Raw genomic sequence first — 19,800 nt, forward strand, 5'->3', positions numbered from 1 at the left:
TTCCTCCCCCCTTTCTGTCCATCTCCTCTTCCATCCTCCGTCTGATCCTGAGCGTTGTTTATTGTTGTTGCTAACGTTTTGCTATTTGGGGAGCAAAATAACTGACGATGGTCGAAGTAGAGAGGATATAAAATGTAGACTCACAATGGCAAGGAAAGCGTTTCTGAAGAAGAGGAATTTGTTAACATCGAGTGTAGATTTAAGTGTCAGGAAGTCGTTTCTGAAAATATTTGTATGGAGTAACCATGTATGGAAGTGAAACATGGACGATAAATAGATTGGACAGGAAGAGAATAGAAGCTTTCGAAATGTGGTGCTAGAGAAAACTGCTAAGATTAGATGGGTAGATCCCATAACTAATGAGGAGGTATTGAATAGAATTGGGGAGAAGAGGAGTTTGTGGCACAACTGGACAAGAAGAAGGGACCGGATGGTAGGACATGTTCTGAGGCATCAAGGGATCACAAATTTCGCATTGAAGGGCAGCGTGGAGGGTAAAAATCGTATAGGGAGACTAAGAGATGAATACATTAAGCAGATTCAGAAGGATGTAGGTTGCAGTAAGTACTGGGAGATTAAGAAGCTTGCACAGGATAGAGTAGCATGGAGAGCAGCATCAAACCAGTCTCAGGACTGAAGACAACAACAACAACAACAACAACAACAACAACAACGAGTCCTTGACAGGGAATTGAAGTCACTTGAAATGAGTGGATACATCGGTTGAGATCATTGGTGCACGAGATCTGAGAGACCTCTTGTGCTGCTGGAGATGTGAGGATAGTGGGTTCATTGGCAATAGGCAGTATTTCGCATGTTTTTAATCTGCTGACGGGTAGGACTACACAGTTTTAGACGATTCATATTACTTAATACTGTTGTAATCACAAGCCGATAATCCGTAAATACGACTTGCCTGTTGTCTGTGAAAACAGACTACGAGTAAGCCTCTCGTTTTGTGGGAACTGGTGGACGCAGCGTTTACTCTCACTGGCAGACTGTTGAACTCAGTGCCAAGAACAGGAATAGTAGCGTGCGGATGGCGTGCGAGTACGTGCGTGTGTGTGTGTGTGTGTGTGTGTGTGTGTGTGCACGCAGTGGGGCTGCGTCCGCACCAGCGGGTCGCGGAAATAGAGGCGCAGTCACTGTGACGTCATACAGCGTCAACGTGACGCAAGCTCCGCCTGCACCCACCTGCATTTGTTCTCTGACGTAGCTTGCAGGCGTTGTTGTCGTGTCCGACGACTTGTGAAAAGGACCCTAACCCGATCAGGAGGGAGTAAATCGTCTCCGCATTCGAGCTGTTTTATTGCCCAAAACATAATTGTATTGGCAATACTGAAAAACAAAGCTGAAAAAACATGTGCTCTATGCTCAATGTTTTTAGCGCTATTCCTGAACTAAACACGGATTGACTATTAAAAATAAAGAAATGATTGTAGCTTCGTCCCGCTTGTTATTGCGTGACCCACTAGTTACAAGGTATGTTCTGTCATTCGCTGCGTAGAAGCAGACGGAGTCCATTGCATCGAATGAGGTGGACGGGCTAATGAGTGATTGTACTGTGAGGGAGTGGCGCAGAAAAACCGAGGCTCCTCGCACAGATGTGCGAGATGAAAGGGGTCAGGGAAGACATTCGGATGTGACTGATGAACTTAAAGAATGTGTTGTCAGGATTGTGCGTGTGCCGAAGTCGGCTCACAATTTCCGAACACTCTGAAAAAAAAAAGGAAAAAAAATTGCTCTGAGCACTATGGGACTTAACATCGGAGATCATCAGTCCCCTGGAACTTAGAATTACTTAAACCTAACTAACCTAAGGACATTACACACATCCATGCCAGAGGCAGGATTCTAACCTGCGACCGTAGCGATCGCGAGGTGCCGGCCGGTGTGGCCGAGCGGTTCTAGGCGCTTCAGTCTGGAGCCGCCCGACCGCTACGGTCGCAGGTTCGAATCCTGCCTCGGGCATGGCTGTGTGTGATGTCCTTAGGTTAGTTAGGTTTAAGTAGTTCTAAGTTCTAGGGGACTGATGACCTCAGATATTAAGTCCCATAGTGCTCAGAGTCATTTGAACAATTTTTGATCGCGCGGTTCCAGACTGTAGCGCCTAGAACCGCTCGGCAACAACGGCCGGCACTTGTCTTATTGTGTTACACTTTTAATATAAGGTTATGCTGCCTTATGAGTGTTTTACGACAGCATTTTAAAATTTTAAATTCGGTCAATAATAACGCGAAATTTCAAAAATCAACTTTTGTACTAAAAGGTGCTTTAGTTGTGTGTTTCACTGTATGAATCTTGTAAAACCTCTAAAACTACTGACAGTGTCAGCAATACACCAGTAGGGAGATGTGGGTGGAGGTGGCCTGACTTTAAAGTTGCCATTTTTTTTGTATAAATGAGTTAGTTATTTTCGAGACATGTCATGTCATGAGAACTAATCTTTATAGATGACACTAAAAACTTACTTTATCCCAGAGAACTGAAGTTCATCCACCACTTATTATATCAATACAGACTCTGTACTCCAGATTAGAGGAAGGCGGTTTAGGGGGTGGGGGTAGCAAGTGGCTGCTTCTCTCTTCCCCACCATTTCCCCACCCCCGCTTTGGCGGACGCTAACGACCAGTGGCAGCCGCAAAGCATTGTGCCTACCAGTTGTCAAAGCAAGCGCACATTTGCGAACGTAACTCCGACCCTATTTAAAATTAAGACCTTGCGTTTTACGTGCTTGGAGACATTATAGAGACTGTATCATATATAGTATCCCGACGTGAGTCGCGACACACTTTTTAGAAGCTCAGTCTCAGATCAGTGGAGACGCGGGATTTCTGCTCATCCCTTTCTTGTTACGTGCGTGACAGTGTACAGCAGTGAAACAGCGACGGGGCCAGGCTGACGTTTTTCAGGTCTCCGTGGTTCGACGCAGTACAATTGGATTTCAAGCTAAAGGAGGTAAATACGAGGGTAAGTCAATTATTATCAGAAATTTAGTTATATTTTTGTTTATTTTGGTATTACTGTCGTTTTACATAGATGACGCATGCTTTATTTATTTGTTACTATAACTTTGCAATTTTCAAGCTCCTAGGTTAGTTTCGTTATCGCTGTCGTGCTGTTAATCATGGCTGCTCCGCTGTCTATTTGCACCAAAGAAGAGCAACGTTCAGTGATCCGTTTTCTGTGGTCGTAAGGCGTATCAGGGACCGAAATTAACTGAGGACTTTCGGTATAGTACGGGAACAGTGTTTTGTCGCAACGGAGTGACTACGAATGGACTGAAAAATTCCGAAATGGTCGCACAAGTGTTACACACGATGAAGGAGCCGGACGACCGTTTACCGACACAAATGAAGAAACCATCTGGCGTTCACGTGAAATGATTCTCTTAGACGACTGACTATTGACGAAGTGGCACATCGTCTGCAAATTAGTTACAGTTCTGCCTACGAAATCATCCACAACAGACTTGGGTTTCATAAAGTTTGTGCAAGATGGGTCCCAAAACAACTCACACAGTTGAATAAACAAACGCACTCGGACATCTGCAAAAAACATTTGGATCGCTACGGTAACGAAGGGGACAACTTCTTGGACAGGATCATTACTGGTGACGAAACATGGATCCATCATTACGAGCCGGAGAGTAAACGGCAGAATATGGATTGGAAACATCCAAATTCGCAGTGCAAGAAAAAGTTCAAGACCCAACTGTCCTCAGGAAAACTGATGCTTACGGTTTTTTGTTACGCACAATGTGGAGTACTGGAACATTATGGGGAAAGGGGCACAACTATAAACAGAGTACGTTTCAGTGAGATGCTTACTGCCAGGCTAAAGCCTGCAATTCGAAGCACACGTCGAGGATTGCTGTCAAAAGGTGTCGTGTTGTTGCACTACGATGCCCGTCCGCATACTGCTGCCCTCACTGATGAAACGCTCCAGAAACTCAAATTTGAAGTACTGGATCATCTACCATATAGTCCCGATCTTGCCCCTTCTGAGCCGGCCGGGGTGACCGAGCGGTTCTAGGCGCTACAATGTGGAACCGTGCGACCGCTACGGTCACAGGTTCGAATCCTGCCTCGGCCATGGATGTGTGTGATGTCCTTAGGTTAGTTAGGTTTAAGTAGTTCTAAGTTCTAGGGGACTGATGATCTCAGAAGTTGAGTCCCATAGTGCTCAGAGCCTTTTGAACTATTTTGCCGCTTCCGACTATCACTTGTTTGGTCCACTCAAACAGGCATTAAGGGGCCGTCGATTTGCCTCGGACGAAGCAGTGAAAGAAGCGGTGCATTCCTGGCTCGCACCTCAACCGAGAACCTTATTTTATGAGGGCTTCAGGAAGATTGTACAACGATGGACCAAGTAGCGTTGAAACGCAAGGAGAATATGTCGAAAAATGATGTTCTTTTAAGTTTCCTATTTGATTACAATAAAATTTTATAACTACTTTGCGGACAATAGTTGACTTACCCTCGTATTATGCTGATAGTCAAATGAGACGCCGGGTTGGCTTACTAGTTTGCTTTTTATTGCTTCTTTAAATATTAGCAATGAAAGTGCAGAAGGGCACAGACACTGGTTTACAAAAACATACATGAGAGTTGCTAGAACAAAAGACCACCGCAGCCTGCAATTTTAAGACGCAATAACGTATGGTATTACTGACCAAGAACCGTGGAAATGCCAGATTATATTATTATAATCAAACACTTAGGCTCAAATACTCGTCACAACTAAAGTGATGTACAGACATAGTGACATGTAGACAAATGGAAACCAGCAACCCTAACCCACAGGTATGAGCAGGTGAACTTTTGCAAGTCGTTCTTAGTGGGCAAAATTGAATGAGTCTGACTGCTCACTCGTTCATCGAAGGATGCTATCTTTCGCTGGAACTTTCGAATTCAGCATTTCCTCGGCGTTTGAGGGCCTCTATATAAGGCGTTTGGTGCTGGCTGCTTATACACTCCTGGAAATTGAAATAAGAACACCGTGAATTCATTGTCCCAGGAAGGGGAAACTTTATTGACACATTCCTGGGGTCAGATACATCACATAATCACACTGACAGAACCACAGGCACATAGACACAGGCAACAGAGCATGCACAATGTCGGCACTAGTACAGCGTATATCCACCTTTCGCAGCAATGCAGGCTGCTATTCTCCCATGGAGACGATCGTAGAGATGCTGGATGTAGTCCTGTGGAACGGCTTGCCATGCCATTTCCACCTGGCGCCTCAGTTGGACCAGCGTTCGTGCTGGACGTGCAGACCGCGTGAGACGACGCTTCATCCAGTCCCAAACATGCTCAATGGGGGACAGATCCGGAGATCTTGCTGGCCAGGGTAGTTGACTTACACCTTCTAGAGCACGTTGGGTGGCACGGGATACATGCGGACGTGCGTTGTCCTGTTGGAACAGCAAGTTCCCTTGCCGGTCTAGGAATGGTAGAACGATGGGTTCGATGACGGTTTGGATGTACCGTGCACTATTCAGTGTCCCCTCGACGATCACCAGTGGTGTACGGCCAGTGTAGGAGATCGCTCCCCACACCATGATGCCGGGTGTTGGCCCTGTGTGCCTCGGTCGTATGCAGTCCTGATTGTGGCGCTCACCTGCACGGCGCCAAACACGCATACGACCATCATTGGCACCGAGGCAGAAGCGACTCTCATCGCTGAAGACGACACGTCTCCATTCGTCCCTCCATTCACGCCTGTCGCGACACCACTGGAGGCGGGCTGCACGATGTTGGGGCGTGAGCGGAAGACGGCCTAACGGTGTGCGGGACCGTAGCCCAGTTTCATGGAGACGGTTGCGAATGGTCCTCGCCGATACCCCAGGAGCAACAGTGTCCCTAATTTGCTGGGAAGTGGCGGTGCGGTCCCCTACGGCACTGCGTAGGATCCTACGGTCTTGGCGTGCATCCGTGCGTCGCTGCGGTCCGGTCCCAGGTCGACGGGCACGTGCACCTTCCGCCGACCACTGGCGACAACATCGATGTACTGTGGAGACCACACGTCCCACGTGTTGAGCAATTCGGCGGTACGTCCACCCGGCCTCCCGCATGCCCACTATACGCCCTCGCTCAAAGTCCGTCAACTGCACATACGGTTCACGTCCACGCTGTCGCGGCATGCTACCAGTGTTAAAGACTGCGATGGAGCTCCGTATGCCACGGCAAACTGGCTGACACTGACGGCGGCGGTGCACAAATGCTGCGCAGCTAGCGCCATTCTACGGCCAACACCGCGGTTCCTGGTGTGTCCGCTGTGCCGTGCGTGTGATCATTGCTTGTACAGCCCTCTCGCAGTGTCCGGAGCAAGTATGGTGGGTCTGACACACCGGTGTCAATGTGTTCTTTTTTCCATTTCCAGGAGTGTAGATGACACGTGACTGTGCCGCTTTTTACCTACAATTCCCAATCACTGATCGTGATATCTACGGTTTCCCGATACGTGAGACCTCTTAATGGACAGACGGAAGAGGCTTGCATTGTATGCCTCCACCGAAATTACTAGGCTTACAGCTAATATTCATACTTACAATATATGATTTTTTTCCTAGCAGTACCTCATGATTCGGTCATTACACATAGGAGAACTTATGGTTCTTTACGTGAATTTTGTTATGAGATGCAGACATTAAACTTAGTAGTAGTTGGTTTAAATATTGACACAAAATCAAAAAGCGCTATTTTACGAAGTTTATACATACTAAACGCAATGTGATGTGCAACTCTTCAACGATTCTTTGTCGTGCGATGTATTTTGCTAACCAGCAGGAAAACAGTATTTCGCTTTATTATTTGTCGAGATTGCTGTGAAAGTTTGAAGCTGTCCTCAGGAAAATTTCATCCATTTCCTAAACTTAAGGTAAATCCTCCAATAATTAATTAAAGAAATTTCTGGCAAGTGTAGGGAGACTATAGAGATAGATTTCAAAGGTTTTTAAAGACGTTAGCAGCAACTGAGCACTGAAACGAATCAATGGTATTAGGTGGACTCGTGCCGGGCTGGGTCACGAACCCAGATCACCTGCTTAACGCGAACGGCCGCCTCGACCGTTCAGCCATCCAAGCACGCTTCCCATCACACCAGCCATTCTACACAGTATCCGCTTAGCGTACCTACCCATTAACCCCTCACTCGCCATTCTGGGTTCGTACAAGTAATCGGGACTGGTGTCCATGCACACTGAAAGACTGGATCTTTGATCGTTACACTTTATTGATATAAAAAATTTGTACAGAGGTTTCCAATTCACTCAGGATTTGTTACTGCAACAGTGTATAAGGACTACACAAAATTATTACATTTACAGATGAAGAGCACAAGAGGCTTTGAGGTTCCAGGTATTGAATCATACTGAAACACCCATATTAGTAGGAGGTGTAGCCTTCATGGGTGGCAATGCAGGTGCTGACTCTGGCACCCAGCCGGCCGCTGTGACCGAGCGGTTCTAGGCGCTTCTGTTCGGAACCGCTCTGCTGCTACGGTCACATTTTCGAATCCTGCCTGAGCCATGGCTGTGTGTGATGTCCTTTAGTTAGGTTTAACTAGTTCTATGTGTAGGGGACTCACGACCTCAGATGTTAAGTCCCATAGTGCTTAGAGACATTTGAACCATCTGGCATCCAGTCGATCCTGCAGATGCCGAATAGTGCTACCGGATACGTTATGCCTCGCCGGTTGGACCCGTTCGCGTAGTTCTGTAAAGGTTGTCGGCTGACGAGATGCACAGGTCACTTCTCGTCCCATCATATCCCACACGTGCTCAATCACAGACAAGTCGGGAGATCGAGCTGGCCATGGGAGACGCTGCACGCCTTTGAGAGCACGTTGAGTCTCACGGGCAGTACGTGGGTGAGCATTATCCTGTTGGAACAATGGAACAACACGTCACCTCCCTGGTGCAAGAACGACAAAAGAACACTCAACACGCACTGAGTGCTGCTTACCGTCCCCTCCAGAATCAGCAAAATCGAACGAGATTTGTAACTCATCACACACCACATCATAATACACTCCATGAGACAGCAACCACCAGGCCCATGCCGTATGTGCAAACGTCCATCACCTGTGTGCGGGCAGAATCTGTTTTCACTGCTGAAGACCACAGCACGCCATTCCATCTTCCAAGTGATCCTCTAACGGCTCTAGTGGAGCTGTGCACGTCGATGTTGTGGCGCGAGAGGAATACGGGCTAGAGTTGTGCGTGCCCGTATTCCCACTGCTAATAACTGCTCCGCAACAGTTCGTGCTGACACGTCTGGGCTCTCAAGCCCCCCCCCCATCTGTCTGCCACTGCTGCCCTTATACGATACGTAGAGCGTGACGGGCGTGTGTGCTGCATGGATGTACTGTAACTCATCTAAAGGTGTGGGAATGTTCACGTGGTCACTGATACCAGCATCATTGCGCAATTAACGCAACACGTTCAATTTGTATGGCAATTTTGCAAAAGGACCATCCCGCCACTCGGAAGGCCACAATTTGACCCCTTTCAAACTCTTTCAGTTGTCTGTAGGAAGCACTGGTGCACCTCTGTGGCACTGTTGCCTCCTTGCTTCACACGTTTCTACCACAGTGAGCTTCTGGCTGTGAGTATTCCCTATCAAAGGGTAGACACAAATGGCCCTCTTGTAACAATGAAAGTGCACACACTGATGGCGGACGACGTTCTAACCATTACCAGTACATCTGCCATCACCTAAGTGCATAAGCCAAGATTGGATCAAAATGGGCGTCGTCTTTCCAAGTGAACTAATACACACTATGTGGTTAAAAGTATCTGGACACCCCCAAAAACATATGTTTCTCATATTAGGTCCATTCTGATGCCACCTACTGCCAGGTACTCTATATCAGCGATCTCAGTAGTTGTTAGACATCGTGAAAGAGCAGAATGGGGCGCTCCGCGGAACTCACGGATTTCGAACGTGGTCAAGTGATTGGATGTCACGTGTCATATGTTCAAAAATGGTTCAAATGGCTCTGAGCACTATGGGACTTAACATCTATGGTCATCACTCCCGTAGAACTTAGAACTACTTAAACCTAACTAACCTAAGGACATCACACAACACCCAGTCATCACGAGGCAGAGAAAATCTCTGACCCCGCCGGGAATCGAACCCGGGAACCCGGGCGCGGGAAGCGAGAGCGATACCGCACGACCACGAGCTGCGGACTGTCATACGTCTGTACGCGAGATTTCCACACTCCTAAACATCCGTAAGTCCACTGTTTCCGATCTGATAGTGCCGTCGAAACGTGAAGGGACACGTACAGCACAAAAGCGTACAGGCCGACCTCGCCTGTTGACTGACAGAGACCGCCTACAGTTGAAGAGGGTCGCAATTTGTAAGAGCCAGACACCTATCCAGACCATCACACAGGAATTTCAAACTGCATCAGGATGTACTGCAAGTACTATGCCAGTTAGGCGGGATTTGAGAAAACTTGGATTTCATGGTCGAGCGGCTGCTCATAAGCCACACATCACGCCGGTAAATGACGAAAGACGCCTCGCTTGGTGTAAGGAGCGTAACCATTAGACGATTGAACAGTGGAAAGACGTTGTGTGGAGTGACGAATCGCGGTACACAATGTGGCGATCCGATGGCAGGGTATGGGTATGGCGAATGCCCGGTGAACGTCATCTGCCAGCGTGTGTAGTGCCACCAGTAAAATTCGGAGGCGGTGGTGTTATGGTGTGGTTGTGTTTTTCATGGAGGGGGCTTGCACCCTTTGTTGTTTTGCGTGGCACTACTACAGCACAGGCCTACATTGATGTTTTAAGCACCTTCTTGCTTCCCACTGTTGAAGAGCAATTCAGGGATGCGAATTGCTTCTTTCAAAACGATCAGGCACCTGTTCATAATGCTCTGCCTCTGGCGGAGTGGTTACACGACAATAATATTCCTGTAATGGACTGGCCTACACAAAGTCCTGGGCTGAATCCTACAGAACACCTTTGGGATGTTTTGGAAAGCCGACTTCGTGCCAGGCCTCACCCACCGACATCCGTACCTCTCCTCAGTGCAGCGCTCCGTGAAGAATGAGCTGCCATTCCCCAAGAAACCTTCCAGCACCTGATTGAACGTATGCCTGGGAGAGTGGAAGCTGTCATCAAGGCTAAGGTTCGGCCAACACCATACTGAATTCCAGCATTACCGATTGAGGTTGCCAAGAACTTGTAAGTGATTTTCAGCCAGATGTCGAGATACTTTTGATCACATATATACAGGGTGAGTCACCTAACGTTACCGCTGGATATATTTCGTAAACCACATCGAATACTGACGAATCGATTCCACAGACCGAACGTGAGGAGAGGGGCTAGTGTAATTGGTTAATACAAACCATAAAAAAATGCACGGAAGTGTGTTTTTTAACACAAACCTACGTTTTTTTTAAATGGAACCCCCTTAGTTTTGTTAGCACATCTGAACATATAAACAAATACGTAATCAGTGCCGTTTGTTGCATTGTAAAATGTTAATTACATCCGGAGATATTGTAACCTAAAGTTGACGATTGAGTACCACTCCTCCGCTGTTCGATCGTGTGTATCGCAGAGCACCGAATTACGTACTTATCCAAAGTGAACGGTGATGGACCTTAGGTACAGAAGAGACTGGAACAGCACATTACGTCCACATGCTAACACCTTTTTATTGGTCTTTTTCACTGACGCACATGTACATTACCATGAGGGGTGAGGTACACGTACACACGTGGTTTCCGTTTTCAATTACGGAGTGGAATAGAGTGTGCCGACATGTCAGGCCAATAGATGTTCAATGTGGTGGCCATCATTTGCTGCACACAATTGCAATCTCTGGCGTAATGAATGTCGTACACGCCGCAGTACATCTGGTGTAATGTCGCCGCAGGCTGCCACAATACGTTGTTTCATATCCTCACGGTACACATTCTCCTTTAACGTACCCCACAGAAAGAAGTCCAGAGGTGTAAGATCAGGAGAACGGGCTGGCAAATTTATGCGTCCTCCACGTCCTATGAAACGCCCGTCGAACATCCTGACAAGGGTCAGCCTAGTGTTAATTGCGGAATGTGCAGGTGCACCATCATGCTGATACCACATACGTCGACGCGTTTCCAGTGGGACACACTCTATTCCACCAATTACACTAGCCCTTCTCCTCACGTTCGGTCTGTGGAATCGATTCGTCAGTATTTGATGTGGTTTACGAAATACATCCAGCGGTAATGGTAGGTGACTCACCCTGTATATATCCTCTTCAGTTCGTGGGTCTACGCAACGTACACGAAGGTGCACTAAAAGGCTTGAACTGGTTTATTAATTTTACGCAGTGAAGCTGTAACGCCGGAAATGCATATCCTCCTATTTCCATCTATTGTACTATAAATTTTTTCCTTATTTTGTTACCTGAAGATATGACATTTCTGTGTCTTTATATATTGTAATTGTTTTAATATTTGTGTATATATATACATTTATGTCGATGTATAATTAGTTTTTTTTGTAAATATTATTTGTATTTTTACGCTGGGTCTTGCCTAGGGAAAACTCCGGTATCGAACGATTACTGCGATAGGTCGTGTGGAGAACCAAAGTGTTTAGGGTCTTTGGTAGAGTTAACTCTGCCGCGTGGAGCGCGGGCAGAACAGAGTCTGACTGGAGTATGGCGGTGGAGCAGGTGTGTTGTGTGGCGCTCCCGCGAGTTGCCGCGCTTTCGGGGTCTGGCAGCATATAGTTGCGCTCGACTTGCTGTGATAGTTTCTGACACGGTGTCGCGGACGGGAAGCAATTAGCTGGCGCCCATCAAGAGCTCGTTTCGACTGGTGACCGGGTCGAGAAGAAGGCGCGCCAACTTCCAGCTTCTGCAACAGCGACGGCCGACAATGAGTGACTGTCGCCACCTCATCGATCGACGACTTCAAACCCTCAATCAACCAACAAGGAAGACTGGAAGCACGTAAAGTTTTAGAACTGTATGACAGACCTCAGCTTTTAAAATTGTCCCATTTGCCTCACAAAATTACAGCAACTTAGCATGAAGCTTTGTTGCTCATTGTCCCAATTGCATTACTAATCAGGGTCCCCTACTTTTCCAAAATGAGCCCGAGTGTCGTTGAAATTCAAACGCCAGCATTATAGTAATATCATTCCATTTCACTGCTTTAATTTCAAAGTTCAGTTAAATTATTCATAGCTTGCTACAATATTTAGATTACACAAGCACAAATTGAGAGTGCGAGTTTTGTTTCCATATTTTAGCTTACCTGTGACTACAGGTCAGCTTGGTACGTACTAAATTTTGCTATTGTTAATTGTTGAAAATCATTTAATTCAAGTTCAAAGTTAAATCTCTTATTCCTAAACTGCGTAGATTCAAGTAGCTTTTGAGATGATTGTCGAGGTAGCCCAAGAGTAACCTTATTTTATTTAATTTCGTTGTGCTTCAGAAGCAAAGTTCACTATTAATTTCAGTCACTAAATTAACTTTCAATTTTCCGGTTTTATTAATTCTTTTGCTAAATTATGTCAGAGTGTAGCGAAATTTATTACTTCTGACAAACATTCAGTTTTCACACAACACGTGTCAACCTTCAGTTACCACGCTTTTAGTGCTAATTATATGTGCATTAACCTTTCTTTTTCAGTTATTATATTATTTGTCCATAGTACTGGCGACCGTAATTTTCCCCAAATCTCAAACATCTAATTAACGCCAGTAATTGTTAACGTAACGACCGCACATTCATTAATTTTACCCTTTTCTCAAAATTAATTTTCACCAATTTCATTTGCATTTCTCCTTTCATTTAGATCTAACCCTTTCCCCCTTCATTACCGACAGATTAACTTCGGTGACGATTGCTTTTCCCAAATTTCCATTAGGTACATGCGGTTTAATTTTACACTGTCATTAAGGTCGATAAGTGAGGGGGAGGTTACAAAGCCTCGAAGTCCACATATGTGCACTCACGGTACTGAGGGTGTGTGTGTGTGTGTGTGTGTGAGAGAGAGAGAGAGAGAGAGAGAGAGAGAGAGAGAGAGAGAGAAAGGGAGAGAGTTGAAAACGAGTGGTCCACCGTGGCGACTGCATGCTGACAATAATACTTGGCAGAACATTCCTTTTTCGAACCTCAAACGACGGTTGACGATTGATGTAAATCGGAGTGCCGTACGACGTTAGTGCTTGGTTAATGTGTGTCGTACACGTTCTGCCTGCCTGACGTGAGCTCACTAGCTTCTAACAAGAGCGCCCCCAGCCCCTTGCACAGTTACGCTAGTGTGTTACGACAGCGGGTGTTAGTGTGGGTGCAGACACAACACAGAAGACACACGGCTGACCTCGCAGGGGAGCAGCGGCGACCTCGGCGGACTGCCGGGCAGCAGGCGGCGGTCCGGCGCCCACTCCCCCTCCTCTCCCCGCCGCTGCTACTGTTGCCGCCGCCGCCGCCCCTGACGATGGCTACACGGGCGGCTGCCGAAACGCCGACGCCGGCGCACGGCCTGCGAACACAGCCAGCCGCCCAGTACGGACCTGTCTTGCAGGCTGCAAATCCTCCTAGCTCATTCTTTACCTCGTGGCATCGTCCTGTCCCGTAAGGCGCTCGTACACAGGATGTTTCTGAATCGTAACGGAGAACCTCGAAGCGTCGCACAAGATACCGGGAGGAGGAAATTTAGCTTAGGAGTTACACTGCACGGGGTCTCTCATAAATTGTCAAAATTTTACGAATGGAAGAGTACGTACTTTGAAGTAACGAATCACTGGTCAGCAATGAAGATTTATATAATAGCGTAGGCTTCCGCGGCTAGAGTCAGTCGACATAAAAGTTTTCTGGGTTTGGTACCGCGTCATAATGTAAAAAACGACTGCTTCTGGAGAAAAACAAACGTTTCAGCCACGATTGCAGCGGCCTTCTTCTGCGTCTAATGGTGCGTTCTAGCTATGCAGTGTCCTTTATATTTTGTTGTTACTGTTCACTGCGCATGCCATTACGTCATAATTTTAAAAAGGTAGTTGGTTTATTGGTCACTTAAGGAAGAAGGAGAGGGAACTTTATTTTAATAGGTTATTGCGGTGGAGGGAGAACGTGACCTCTGTTGTCCGTTGGCTCTTGTGTTATGTACCATGATTGGTGGCCACCGTCGAATGAGAAGTTTGCTGTGTGTTTACCAACTGCTGGACGTCGGCCGCGCGGCGGCAGGTACTCGCCGGTAGTGCTCGTGCCTCGTGTTGACAGTGCGGTCTGTTGGGCTCTGATTGCTGGCAGCCAAGATGGGGCAAGCCTGAGTCCATCCTCGCTGTTCATGTTGTTAGGGTGTTTCAGTATTTCGATGGCCTCTCTGATTTTGCGTTTCGTCATAATTTGCTGCTTGGCCAACACACAGGCTTCACTGAATTTTATTTCTTTTCCCCAGTGATGGTGATGTTCTGCCACTGCGGATTTGTTGTGTTGCCCTATACGATTATAACGCTCGTGCTCCCGAATGCGCATTGCTATTGGCCTTCCAGTCTCGCCGATGTATGCCTCTCCACATTCGCATTCCACCTTGTAAACGCCTGCGGTGTGTAATGCATCCACCTTGTCCCTGGTGGAGCCTAGCACGTCCTGGATCCTGCGACCACTGTAGAAGACAGGCTGCACCCCAACACGGCGAAGGTGTTTGCCTATCCGGTCAGTAAGGTTTTTCACATAGGGTAAGCGTACTGTTGGCTGCAGTTTGTCTATTTCCTGCTTGTCTTTCTTGCTTGTGTTCGTCGACAAGGCTGTGTTTATCGACTTATGGCTGTAGGCATTGGCTAGAAACGTTGTGCGTAACCTTTTAAGCTCAGGTGTGATGCTTTGAGCTTCACATAGGCGCTGCGCACGGATTGCCAAAGAGCGGATGACAGAGTTCTTCTGCGCAGGGTGGTGGTAGGATTGGGCGTGCAGGTCCCTGTCAGTATGTGTACGCTTACACATGAACAGGGAGGATGGACTCAGGCTTGCCCCATCTGCACTGCCAGCAATCAGAGCCCAACAGACCGCACTGTCAACACGAGGCACGAGCACTACCGGCGAGTAACTGCCGCCGTCCAGCAGTTGGTAAACAGCAGCCAACTTCTCATTCGACGGTGGCCACCAGTCATGGTACATAACACAAGAGCCAATAGACAACAGAGGTCACGTTCTCCCTCCACCGCAATAACCTATTAAAATAAAGTTCCCTCTCCTTCTTCCTTAAGTGACCGATGAAACTAACTACCTTTTTAAAATTATGACGTAATGGCATGCGCAGTGAACACTAACAACAAAATATAAAGGACACTGCATAGCTAGAACGCACCATTAGACCCAGAAGAAGGCCGCTGCAATCGTGGCCGAAACGTTGGCTTTTCTATAGCAGCAGTAGTTTTTTACATTATGACGCGGTACCAAACCCAGAAAACTTTTATGTCGAATGAAGATTTATGTTTATTCATTAAACAATTTACACCTTCGACCTGGAATCTCTTCAGTGATGAATCCCAAGGAACTGAGCTCCGATTATCGGCAAAGACGTGTCTGGATACGCACCGGATTGGTTTGGGACACCAACCTGACTCTCGCCCACCATGCTGCCCGACAAGCAAGAATGACGGTGATACTTCCTGGCAGATTAAAACTGTGTGCCGGACCGAGACTCGAACTCGGGACCTTTGCCTTTCGCGGGCAAGCGTTCTACCAACTGAGCTACCCAAGCACGACTCATGCTCCGTCCTCACAGCTTTACTTCTGCCAGTACCTCGCCTCCTACCTTCCAAACTTTACAGAAGCTCTCCTGCGAACCTTGCAGAACTAGCACTCCTGAAAGAAAGGATACTGCGGAGACTTGGCTTAGCCACAGCCTGGGGGATGTTTCCAGAATGAGATTTTTCACTCTGCAGCGGAGTGTGCGCTGGATGAAACTTCCTGGCACGTTAAAACTGTGTGCCTGACTGAGTCTCGAACTAGGAAGGTAGGAGACGAGGTACTGGCAGAATTGAAGCTGTGAAAACGGGTCGTGAGTCGTGCTTGGGTAGCTCAGTCGGTAGAGCACTTGCCCGCGAAAGGCAAAGGTCACGAGTTCGAGTCTCTGTCCTGCACCCTGTTTTAATCTGCCAGGAAGTTTCATATCAGCGCACGCTCCGCTGCAGACTGAAAATCTCATTCAAGAATGATGGTATTTGTTTCCGCAGCAGGACCCCTTTGGTTGTCGTATGCAGCACCTACATTGACGATATTCTGCCCCCTTTCTGTTGCCCTTCACGGCAAGCCATCCTGGGCTTAAATTTCAGCAAGATAATGGCCGCCAGCACACGGCTTACCTTGGCCAGCGAGGTCTCGGGATCTCTCCCCAACTGAGAACGTTTGCAGCATTATGGGGAGGACCCTGCAACCAGCCCAGCATCTGACGATCTGACGCCCCAGTTGGACAGATACTGGCATGGTGTCCCTCAGGAGGACATCCAGGAACGCCGTCAATCAATGTCGAGCGGCGTAACGGTTTCAAAAAGGGCGCTAGTTGGCCCAATGGACTATTCACTTGTTCAATTTCTGTAGCTCGTTATTCTAAATAGATCACGCAATTTTCTTCAAATTGTACTAATGAGTTCGTCTGAACATTGCATCTACCGATTTCCGCCCCCTTCGAATAATTCCTTCGTTATGCATTTTTTTTTTCTTAGAGCAGGGGCGGGCAGGAATCCCGCACGTGTGCGATGCACTTGCACGTGTGCAGTTAACAAGTGTTCTGCGTGCACACAGGGGCAAGCTGGCCACCCGCTTCTCACCACTCCCCACCATACCGTCTATGCACTCCTTCCTCTGTAATGCGGTTTGTTTCCTAGCTTGCTTTACTGAATGAAGGAATACGGTTAGTAGGAGTGCTTGAAAGAAGTCGTGGTTTGAAAGAGTACCTATTACATGCGATACGTTTTATTTAATTATCACAGGTGTAGTCTACAATACATTTAATGTCTGGAACAAAATTTCTACATACAGACAAACGCAAACAGTTACGTAAATTTTCATTACTGATGTTTGCTCTTAACCGAGACTTGTTGATTTTCATAACAGAAAAAGTCTCTCACAAACGTATATCGAGCCAAACAGTGACATTATCTTCGCGGCTCCACGATGGAGACGAGGAAACTCTTGCTCTGGAAAGTCGTGATAAAAATCTATTACACGTCTTGCCAAAATGAACTTGTCTCTCAGACGAGAATTATGCTGTAGAATCTACAGTGCAGATCTATTAATTCCATTTGCAAACTGGGATGAATATCATCTACAGAAACAACAAATTGTCTCGAGAACTATTCAAAACCTTGGGATAAGTGTGATATATCCAAATCGCTTGAGAAATTCCTCTTTTATTGCACTAAGTACGGGAACATATTGAAATTTATTATAATTGCGTTCAATACTAAACTTCCGTTGACCAGCGAGGATACTGCCTCATATTAAACATTTCCAATTTTCACGTTTTTGCACAAAGAAAAAATGATTCTCTCATTCCTTTTTAAAAGATAACAAATCTCCAGTTCTCCGTTTCCTTGATTCACTCTGCATTTTCCAGTTCTTGAAATACAACGTTCACTACGTAGTGGTCGCTTCGCTTCAACGTCCGCAGCTTAGCCTGGCACTACACTGCCGCAACCTGCCGGCTGTCGCCACTGCCCCAGTCGACGACTGCACGCGAGCAGCACACGTGCAGCGCTGTGCGCTCATGAGCCGCGTGCAACGTTTGCCCGCCCGTCTTAGAGTGTACATCGAACTTTTTGGGCCTCGTTATCAGGTACTCATTTTGAAGCTGACTCTTTTCTCTTTGTTTGGTTTCGAACAGATGTTCCGAAAAACGGTTCTGCCTTGAGCAACCACATTTATTTTTCTGTTTTCGCCCATACGTGTTTCGGTGTAGTCCTTGAGCCGTGCTCACTCCCAACTATGCGTTTTCGTGAACTTCGCTGCCTGCCTGTGTTTGGTTTCCCGCCCTTGTTGCGGTTACGTCGTGGTTCTTCTTCGTTCTACGTGTGGCAGCAGTGATGCGTATCGATATTTGCGCCGTGTGCCATCTTTGGTTTGTTGCATGTAGTTTCCGGCTAGGGGGTCTGGAGGCGGTAGGTCGGTTGTTGCGGACGAGGGAAGTCACCTCCGCGCGGTGCAGTCGGCTGGGGCCGCTGGCAGCCCCTGCGCAGTGTCGGAGCGCGTGTGGAGCTGTCCCATCGCTACGAGCTTCATGGTTCACCGACCCAGGACGTCAAAGACGAGTAGAGGTCTCATCTACCCAGGCCACGGCCACTCACGTTATGGTGGTTCGTTTTGGTGGTTTATTGTTGGGGAGGTTTCCCTGTGAGCAACACCGAGTATTTCTACTGCTGAAACTTAGCCGCTATGCGGTGCAATTAACTATTTGGTCGACTACAATTTGAGTGCACCAGTGGAATTTCCTGTCTTGTGGCTGTTAATGTTCTGGTTATCTGCCCTGGGCAGTGACGTAAATTCAGGCAGTGTTCTTTTCAGTGAAGTTAACTATATTGCCGTGTTTCAAATTCAAGTCTACCAGCGGAATTTTCTGCCCTGGCCACTACCGTAATTTCAGGCAGCGTCCTTCCCTCACATGTTGTCGCTGTCTAACATGGTGTGTAATTCTGACAGCTAATACATACTCCATTGTGGATTATCGCGTTTGTAACATTTCCGGTTTGAGTTCTCTTGTGCTGATTGACGGGAAGCAAGTCGTTGTGCCGGTCGGTCCGTGGCTGTTCCCTGGTTGGGTCCCGGCGGATCAAGTATAGTTGGGCTCACCACCTGTCTCGCCTAAGTGAACGAGGGCAGACCGACCTCCCTGGAGGCTTCCGAGTGCCACCGGTGTTTAATTATCTGTTGTCAGCTACTTTAAATTCATGTCTTATGGTTATTTTTTATGTTTTTTAAATTTTTCAAAATTAATTTTTTAAATTTATCTTTCAAGCTTAAACATTGCGGCCTTCTGCCTTTAGAAGATTATGGTAACGTATTTTAAAATTTTCTAACTTAACTGTGGCCTTCAGCCTTTGGTATTGCATCTTGCATATGTTTGTTCTATTTGCTTAGCCTTAAAGCTTTCCACGTAGCCGTCTTACCTTTTTTAATTTATTTTATTTGTCTCTTTAATTTACTTTTAATCTTGTTGATTTTTAGGATTTATTGTTGTTAAACATTCTGGCCTTCTGCCTTTAAAAGTCTACGGTAAAATATTGTAAAATTTTGAAATTTAATTGTGGCCCTCAGCCATTTGTATTGCACTTTGCATATTTTTGCTGGTTTTATTTTTAAATTATTTCATTGCTATCTTTATTGGATTTTTATCTCGTCGATTTGTTAAGATTTATTGTTTGGAGGCCTTCAGCCGTGAAAAGAGTCGCATTCGGTAAAGGGCCGGCTATGTGCCGCTTTGGTTGTAAAGGTTATTAAATTACAATAAATGACAATTAAAAGGAGAAACTGACCTCAACCTTTGGCCTTTTCCACAATCCTATTACCTATTCTTCCCAGCGGGTTTAACGGGCGTCTCAGTCCTACCACCATCATATTTGTTGTCGAATTCTTCCCTGTTATTCGACACAAAACAAAGCCGACCCACTAATGATGGTGAGCATACACTGCTTGAAAAAAAAAAAGATGGTGGTCGGAGGGAGATGTATTTCGGATATGTACACATCGTGAGCATCGTGGGATGTCCCATTGTTTCAGTGTTGTTCCTGATGCCATGGCTTGGGTTACGGCTAGCAGTGT

General features: G+C 46.8%; 1 protein-coding gene across 2 annotated transcripts in view; it reads right to left on the reverse strand.

The window, feature by feature from the left end:
• LOC126106442 (uncharacterized) overlaps positions 1-19,800 on the reverse strand; it is a 90,935-nt gene that overhangs the window by 35,504 nt on the left and 35,631 nt on the right. The window contains exon 2 of one of the 2 annotated variants that reach the window (XR_007523348.1): positions 13,364-13,525. The exons of the other annotated variant lie outside the window; for it this stretch is intronic. The gene's annotated coding sequence lies outside the window, so the exon portion shown is untranslated. The remainder of the gene's footprint in view (positions 1-13,363; positions 13,526-19,800) is intronic. 2 annotated transcript variants of the gene reach the window in all.

Source organism: Schistocerca cancellata, chromosome 10, assembly GCF_023864275.1.
Source record: "Schistocerca cancellata isolate TAMUIC-IGC-003103 chromosome 10, iqSchCanc2.1, whole genome shotgun sequence".
Classification (NCBI taxonomy): domain Eukaryota; kingdom Metazoa; phylum Arthropoda; class Insecta; order Orthoptera; family Acrididae; genus Schistocerca; species Schistocerca cancellata.